General features: G+C 44.2%; 1 pseudogene; it reads left to right on the forward strand.

The window, feature by feature from the left end:
* Positions 1 to 6,718: 6,718 nt before the first annotated feature.
* Positions 6,719 to 8,645, forward strand: LOC141982204 (E3 SUMO-protein ligase ZBED1-like; annotated as a pseudogene).
* The last annotated feature ends 774 nt before the right edge of the window (positions 8,646 to 9,419 follow it).

Raw genomic sequence — 9,419 nt, forward strand, 5'->3', positions numbered from 1 at the left:
TTCTGCCCCTCCACCCCCACGAACATGATACAGTTCTGTGGTGACCTAGAATCCTATTTTCGATGTCTCCGACTCAAGGAATATTTCCAACATACCTCTGAACAACATACTAATCCACAGAGACCTCCCTACCAACACTACAAAAAGAAGGATTCTAGGTGGACTCCTCCTGAAGGTCGAAACAGCAGACTGGACTTCTACGTAGAGTGCTTCCGCCTACGTGCACGGGCTGAAATTGTGGAAAAGCAGCATCACCTGCCCCATAACCTCAGCCGTGCAGAACACAATGCCATCCACAGCCTCAGAAACAACTCTGACATCATAATCAAAAAGGCTGACAAAGGAGGTGCTGTTGTCATCATGAATAGGTCAGAATATGAACAAGAGGCTTCTCGGCAGCTCTCCAACACCACTTTCTACAAGCCATTACCCTCTGATCCCACTGAGAGTTACCAAAAGAAACTACAGCATTTGCTCAAGAAACTCCCTGAAAAAGCACAAGATCAAATCCGCACAGACACACCCCTGGAACCCCGACCTGGGATATTCTATCTACTACCCAAGATCCATAAACCTGGAAATCCTGGGAGCCCCATCATCTCAGGCATTGGCACCCTGACAGCAGGATTGTCTGGCTATGTAGACTCCCTCCTCAGGCCCTACGCTACCAGCACTCCCAGCTACCTTCGAGACACCACTGACTTCCTGAGGAAACTACAATCCATCCGTGATCTTCCTGATAACACCATCCTGGCCACTATGGATGTAGAAGCCCTCTACACCAACATTCCACACAAAGATGGACTACAAGCCGTCAAGAACACTATCCCCGATAATGTCACGGCTAACCTGGTGGCTGAACTTTGTGACTTTGTCCTTACTCATAACTATTTTACATCTGGGGACAATGTATACCTTCAGATCAGCGGCACTGCTATGGGTACCTGCATGGCCCCACAGTATGCCAACATTTTTATGGCTGACTTAGAACAACACTTCCTCAGCTCTCGTCCCCTAACGCCCCTACTCTACTTGCGCTATATTGATGACATCTTCACCATCTGGACCCATGGAAAAGAAGCCCTTGAGGAATTCCACCATGATTTCAACAATTTCCATCCCACCATCAACCTCAGCCTGGTCCAGTCCACACAAGAGATCCACTTCCTGGACACTACAGTGCTAATAAACGATGGTCACATAAACACCACCCTATACCGGAAACCTACTGACCGCTATTCCTACCTACATGCCTCCAGCTTTCACCCTGACCACACCACACAATCCATCGTCTACAGCCAAGCTCTGCGATACAACCACATTTGCTCCAACCCCTCAGACAGAGACAAACACCTACAAGATCTCTATCAAGCATTCTTACAACTACAATACCCACCTGCGGAAGTGAAGAAACAGATTGATAGAGCCAGAAGAGTTCCCAGAAGTCACCTACTACAGGACAGGCCTAACAAAGAAAATAACAGAACGCCACTAGCCGTCACCTTCAGCCCCCAACTAAAACCCCTCCAACGCATTATAAAGTATCTACAACCTATTCTGAAGGATGACCCAACACTCTCACAAATCCTGGGAGACAGGCCAGTCCTTGCCTACAGACAGCCCCCCAACCTGAAGCAAATACTCACCAGCAACCACATACCACACAACAGAACCACTAACCCAGGAACCTATCCTTGCAACAAAGCCCGTTGCCAACTGTGCCCACATATCTATTCAGGGGACACCATCACAGGACCTAATAACATCAGCCACACTATCAGAGGTTCGTTCACCTGCACATCCACCAATGTGATATATGCTATCATATGCCAGCAATGCCCCTCTGCCATGTACATTGGTCAAACTGGACAGTCTCTACGTAAAAGAATAAATGGACACAAATCAGATGTCAAGAATTATAACATTCATAAACCAGTAGGAGAACACTTCAATCTCTCTGGTCATGCGATTACAGACATGAAAGTTGCTATGTTACAATAAAAAAACTTCAAATCCAGACTCCAGCGAGAAACTGTTGAATTGGAATTCATTTGCAAATTGGATACAATTAACTTAGGCTTGAATAGAGACTGGGAGTGGCTAAGTCATTATGCAAGGTAACCTATTTCCCCTTGTTTTTTTCCTAATCCTCCCCCCCACCCCCCCAGTTCCTCAGACGTTCTTGTTAAACCCTGGATTTGTGCTGGAAATGGCCCACCTTTATTATCATACACATTGTAAGGAGAGTGATCACTTTAGATAAGCTATTACCAGCAGGAGAGTGGGTTTGTGTGGGGGGGGGGCGGGGGGGGTGAGAAAACCTGGATTTGTGCTGGAAATGGCCCAACTTGATTATCATACACATTGTAAGGAGAGTGATCACTTTAGATAAGCTATTGCCAGCAGGAGAGTGGGGTGGGGGGAGGTATTTTTTCATGCTTTGTGTGTATAAAAGATCTTCTACACTTTCCACAGTATGCATCCGACGAAGTGAGCTGTAGCTCACAAAAGCTTATGCTCAAATAAATTGGTTAGTCTCTAAGGTTCCACAAGTACGCCTTTTCTTTTTACTTTCAGATGGGCTCCCTTGCAATTGTGAAATGAAATACAACCTGTAGATAACAGAAATGCAGACCTGAGCAAGAAAATAAATATACACCAATCCTGACTGAATTCGTCCAGAGTAGTAGGGACTGGGAGTGACATGCTTTATGGTTCTCCCAGGATGCACAGTGATTTTTGGTGAGGGAAGGCAGTACATTTTTGGTATTCCATGGACACTGTGAATGTGAGATGAAGTATGGCTGGGGAACCTGGCCCACTGGGGAGAACGGAAACATGAGGCAACTAAACTACCATTCCCATAAGGCATAGTAGCAGTATTTCCAATTCTAAATATATAATGTTTTGCCTAAATAGTTGTGCTTTTTGGCTGAAAATGTTGGGTTTCCAGGCATTCAGTTTATCAATACAAAATCTAAATTTTCAATGGAAAATTTTTCACAAAATATTGTGTTTAGTTGAAATCCCAATTTTCTGTCAAAAACAGTTTTGATGAAAATTTTCAACTGGTTATACAAAATATACATTCTGATGACAGCCTATACAGGTACCAACATTCCTTTGAGCTGACCTGGTTCATCTTTACAGAAAGCTTGCCTATTTATTACCTAATTGTTCATCAGTATATGTAGGGCACTTTGAAGTAAGGGAAACGGAAAGGTACTGACATCCTTCTGGACTCATAAAATGATTTCTTTGTCTGACTGACAATTCAGAAATGAAATTTTTTGTAGTTTCCTTTAGAAAGGACAGCATCATTAATGACACTGGAACAAGACTGTTTTTCTTCAGTATTCACTCCTATAGCTCATAATTGTTCAGCTCTCTAGGATTAAATAAAATATTTTACAAGTTAGACTTAAGGAAGACACAAATTTCTTAAAATTATGCTGGTAGGCACACCAGATAGGCTTGCTAATTATGAAACTTAATTATAGTATCCATCTTTCATTTTATTCCTTGAGATTTAAGTGACAGCATCATATAAACTCATCCATCATGTCAAGCTGACTCATCATCCTTCCTAGTTTTTGTATATAAAAGGAAATTTTAGTTAAAAAGATCTTTGAAGAGATAAAGTTTATGCAGAGCTGAGCAAACCTTTAAACTATCTGATGAGCAAACTCCAGCTGGGACAGAGACAAACCCCAGCAAATAATGTAGGATAAACAAGTCTCATCTGGTGGCGATCATTATTGATAAATGGGATGGATTATGTAAAAGAGGAGTACAGTTAAGTCGCATCTACATATAGAAGTTTGTAGATGCACCCATTGTAGCTCTGCTTGAGGTAGCAAGCTAAAATAGCAGGGTACCTATGGCAGCATAAGGTGTGGCTTAGGTTAGCCATCCACATACACCTCCACTAAAGCCCCCTGGGTGAAAACTTGGGTGGCTGGCCCAAGCTGCCTCCCATGCTAACCCAGCTACATTGCTATTTTTAGCAAGGTAGCTCAAGCAGAGTTAGTGCAGGTATGCCTAGAAGATCTGGGCACCACACCTCCATGCTCAGATGTTGATGTACACTTAGAAATTTACCAGCTGATGCTAATGACGAAATAATGTCCACATTCTGTATTTTTCCCAAAAGAGGAATTCTGAAAATATAGCTGTGAGATTATCTAATCATTAAAGTCAAAACTGAAAAATGTTTATGGGACACAGCTTAGAAGTAGAAGAAATATTAGTGTTGAAAATGTGACACGGGAACTCCAAAAAAGCAATGTAATATTATTAATATTGCTCATTACCGCTGTTAGCAATGCTAATAATATCCTGAGAGATTTACTCTCTTTTGAATCAGTCTCTACTCAAGGATTAAAGTCAATGAGAGTCTGTGTTGAGAGTGACAGAGAAAAACAGAGTCAATCTTAGGTTGCAGGCTAGTGGGGATTGCTGATAAATAATTTACCTACTTAGACATAGTTTTGTATTAAAAATGAAAAATAGGCAAAACCTTAAAAAAAAACAAATAACTTTTATGTTTTACACATTGTTATCCACATGTTCTCATTATTATCATCCTGATCATGGCTTCACACTTCTCCCCTCTTCACTTGTGGGTGGCTTAATCTGGTAGCCTGGTTATAGAACTTGGAGTCCAGGGGTCGGTGAGAGCCATGTGACAGAGCCGCAGTACATAAAGAGAAACCTGTGGTTCCATTCAGTCAGTAAGAGATACTTGCCAGGAACGGGAAGGCTGTTTGTGGTAGAGTCAAGCTGGAGAAATGTTTCACGGTTCAGGAGACTACCAGGGAAAAGGGAACCAGTGAGAGATATGAAAGGAAGTTCTGGGAGGCTCTTCAGCAGTAGAGTCCTAGAGGGGGTCTGGGTTTGGCTGGGAAAACTACAAGCGGATGGCAGCAATGAGGAAAAGTAACTTGCAACCTAGCCCAGTGACCCAATGGACAGTAAAGCTTTAACCTGGAAGGATAGAGGGGATTATTCTATGAAGCACTGACCCCCATCCCACCCCCTGCCACCTGCATCTGGTGCTAAGCCCCCCACCCCAAGCTCCCCACTGCCCACAGCTAGGTCTTTCCCCCCAGCCTGGTGCCACCCACAGCTGGGGCTGGAGCTGACCCTGAGCCCCGTGACACCCAAAGGTGGTGCTGACCTCCCCTTCCCGAGCCCCGTGACTCCTGGGGCTGGGGTTCACACCACCACCCTGAGTTTGGGAGCTCACCCCCACCCCTGAGCCCTGTGCTGCCTGCAGCTGGGGCTGGGGCTGATCCCCCCCTCACCCCGAGCCTCGTGCCAGCTGGGGCTGACCCCCCCCACCGAGCTCAGATACTGACCTCCACCCCTGAGCCCCAGGACACCTGCAGCTGGTGCTGAGCCCTGCTCCCCACGAGCTCTGCACTGCCCCCGGTGGGGTCTCTTCACCCCAGCCCTGAGCCGTCCACAGCTGAGGCTGGGGCTGACCCCCCACTTCTGAGCCCCATGCTGCCAGGGGCTAACCTCCCCGCCACGCGAGCTTGGGAACTGACCCCCCATGAGCCTTGTGCTGCCTGGGGCTGCTGAGCACCATGCCATCTGCAATTGGGGCTTAGCGCCCCCCCCCAGTCCTGTGCCGCCCACAGCTGGGGCTGGGGCCGAGGCTGTGGCTGGGGCTGACCCCTGCCCCACAACCCTCCCTGTGTCACCCACAGCCAGGACAAATGCTCAGTTTTGGTGAAAAAGTAGGGACACCTGGGACAAGGCTGAAAAAGGGGACTGTCCTGGCCAAAATAGGACATATTGTCACCTTAGCCAGTCTGCACCCTGCATGGCCAGGGTAGTCCGCAGCTCTGTCCCGGCTGCCAGCCCCTCACTCCTGAGACCAACCCCCCTGCATCGTGCCCATTGCCCCAAGCCAGCCGCTTGGTCCGGGGGAACCCCATAGAGAACATGAAGCCTGGCGAGCTCAGCCTCCCTGCAACAGCCTCTCCTCCCCTGCAGTATGATGAGTCCCTGAGGTAAAATCCACCCTCCCTTGCAAACAAGGGCTCACTCAGCTGAAGAAAGCCCACCTAGCTCAGTAAAAGGAGGCGAGCCTGGTGAGCCCAGTACCAGAAACCACCCTTCCAGAAGCAGCAGCAAGACAACTCCCTCACCCTCCTTCTGCATAAGATATTGCTTGCTCCTCCCTGTTGACACCCCACGTCCTCCCAGACCCTTTTCCTGCACAAGTCATTGCTTACTTTCCCCCCTCCCCTGTCCTCCCCCAACGCTGAATGCAGATTTCTAAGATGAAACTCTCTTTGGACAGGAGGTCAACCTGGTGAGCTCAGAAACCCAACCCAACAGGAGCAACATCAAATATTCACCTTTCTCCTGCACAACTCACACCCCTCTCATCTCCAGAGTACTGACTTTCTGAGATAAAAAAATCTTACCCCTTTAATAAGCCAAGACTCCTCTAAAGGACATGTACAAAATCGTAAACAAAAGGCTAATCCAGCAGCAGCTGAGAAAAAAAGTTTCCTGCACCATTCGCTCCCCTACTGAATGTTGATCTTGAGGTAAACTCTTTCAGTATCCATGGCAAGGACTCTTTTGAACAGGAGACAAATATATTTTGGTTATATAAAAGAATTTATTGAGTTATTCCAGACATTGTCACAGTTGTACTGTGTTTTTATGATCTGGAGTGATTAAATATCAAAAAAAGCTAATGGAGCAAAGCAGCAACAGTTCAGGTCTTTTGAATGGGAAATTTATGTTTAAAATACTTCCAGATGGTTCTTTGGCTAAAAAGACTGTTATCTGTAGCTATTGCAAGGCTGAGTTCAAATTCCCAAGAAGCACTCTAAGTCTGGAGTACCACCTATGTTCTAAGCATGCTTTTGCCTCCGGATCTTGTGCTAGAGATACCCACCACAAGCAAATGAATACAGCCAGCCGTGACAGAGTACAACTTCAGAGTTTTAGGATTGCTACAAGCCCATGGACCAAAGTACAACACCTTAACTAATGCTATTGCAAAGTGGATAGCTATGGACTGCAAATCAGTCAATATTGTAAATGACAGAGAGCTAAGTGATAGTACTGAAATTGCATCTTCTAATCAGTCATACATCTTGCCCTCCCGAGGAAGCATTTCATAATGAATAACTGACCTATATGACAACAAGAAGACTACAAAGAAAGACTACTTCTGAAAATGCACTGGCTGTTGCTTTGACTGTCAATCACTGGACATCCTTGAGCAATCATAGCTATCTTCACGTCATGGCACACCTTACTGATGCTGCATGGACACTGCAGTCATCTACTGTAACAGTAACACATACTGAAGAGAGATATTATGCTGAAGCATGTGCAGAGCATTTCATGGATGTTGCAAAAGAATGGAATATTTAAGAAATGGTAACAACAGTTAGTACTGACAGTGCACATAATATGGTAGCAGCAGCCAGTCGCTTCCCTTTTGAATACATGACACACATTTCTTATAATGAGGGATAGCTCAGTGGTTTGAGCATTGGTCTGCTAAACCCAGAGATGTGAGTTCAATCCTTAAGGGGGGCATTTAGGGATCTGGGGCAAAAACTGGGGGTTGGTCCTGCTTTGAGCAGGGGGTTGCACTCGATGACCTCCTGAGGTCCCTTCCAATGCTGATATTCTACGATCCATTACAGTAGCGCTCAGTGATGGTGGTTTTGAAAACGTGCTGGCAAAATGTAGAAAACTTGTGGGCCATTTCAAACACAGTCCAGCTAACAGTACAGAGCTAGGAATACGACAAGCTGCAAACGGACAGAAACAAGAACCTCTTGTACATGATATTTCAATCAGATGGAACTCCACATTGGCCGTGATTCAGTTCCTGCTTTTCAATAAAGCCACTATCACATCTACATTTGTTCTTCAAAAGCACTATCAGTGCCAACAGATAAGGATTTTGAAAAACTGCAAAAGCTAGAAACACTGCTTGAGCCCTGCAGGTTTGTGACTGAACTCCTTGGGGAGGGAATTGCATGTCTCCTGTTCCATGGTTTTACCTGCATTCTACCATATATTCCATGTTATGTCAGTCTCTGATGAAGACCCAGCATATGTTGTTCGATTTAGGAACATTTTCATAACAGATTTTACAAAATGCAAAGAAAGTCCCAATCTGAGCTTTCTAAAAATAGCTATAGCACTAGACCCAAGATTTAAGAATCTGAAGTGCTTTCCAAAATCTGAGAGGGATGAGGTGTGGAGCATGCTGTCAGAAGTCTTAAAAGAGCAACACTTTCATGCGGAAACTACAGAATCTGAACCACCAAAAAAAGAAAATCAATCTTCTGCTGGTGGCATCTGACTTAGATGATGAAAATGAACATGCATCGGTCCCTACTGCTTTGGATTGTTATCGAGCAAAAACTGCCATCAGAATGGATATATGTGGTCTGTAATGGCAGTTGAAGCATGAAGGAGCATATAAATCTTTAGCACATCTAGCACGTAAATATTTTTTGGTGCCAGCTACAACAGTGCCATTCAAACACTTGTTTTCAATTTCAGGTGACATTGTAAACAAGAAGCAGGCAGCATTATCTCCTAAAACTGTAAACAAGACTGTTTGTCTGAGTGATTGGCTGAAAAAGAAGTAGGACTGAGTGGACTTGTAGGCTCTAAAGTTTTACATTGTTTTATTGTTAAGTGCAGTTATTCTTTTTTACATAATTCTACAGTTGTAAGTTCAGCTTTCTTGATAAAGAGATTGCACTACTGTATTTCAATGAGGTGAATTGATGTTTCAATTTTATAGTGCAAATTTTCATCATAAAAATAAAGTGAGCACTGTACACTTTGTATTCTGTCTTGTAATTGAAATAAAAATATTTGAAAATGTAGAAAACATTCAAAATATTTAAATAAATGGTATTCTATTATTGTTTAACAGTGCAATTAATCACATGATTGTGATTAATTTTAATCATGCTATTAATCATGATTAATTTTTAATCACACAATTAATCGTGATTAATTTTTTAAAATTGTTTGACAGCCCTAAAAACAATGTAACATTCACAAGCCAAACACACACCTTTATTAACCCAAACATACAGTCACATACTCATTAATCCTATTTCTATCTATATTTTACATTATACTTAGCATGCTTACTCTCCGTAGTCTTCTCTCCATCTGTTCTATCAGGGTCCTTTTCTGCTCTGTCCCAGCAGCACTGTTGCTGCTGCTGTCACCCTGTGGTTGCTGTTACAGCTACTGCTTGTGGTGATTCCTTGCTCCACTGCAAAAACCCAATGCAGAGTTCTGGCCTCGATCTTCTCTGTTTCTGATTCTTTTGCTTCTTCTCCCAGCTGCCTTCTTCTCCTGCTCCTGCCCATCCTAAATTTTGCAAGTTGACTCTGTTTTTTATA

The sequence above is a fragment of the Natator depressus genome, chromosome 1, assembly GCF_965152275.1.
Source record: "Natator depressus isolate rNatDep1 chromosome 1, rNatDep2.hap1, whole genome shotgun sequence".
NCBI classification, from domain to species: Eukaryota; Metazoa; Chordata; order Testudines; family Cheloniidae; genus Natator; species Natator depressus.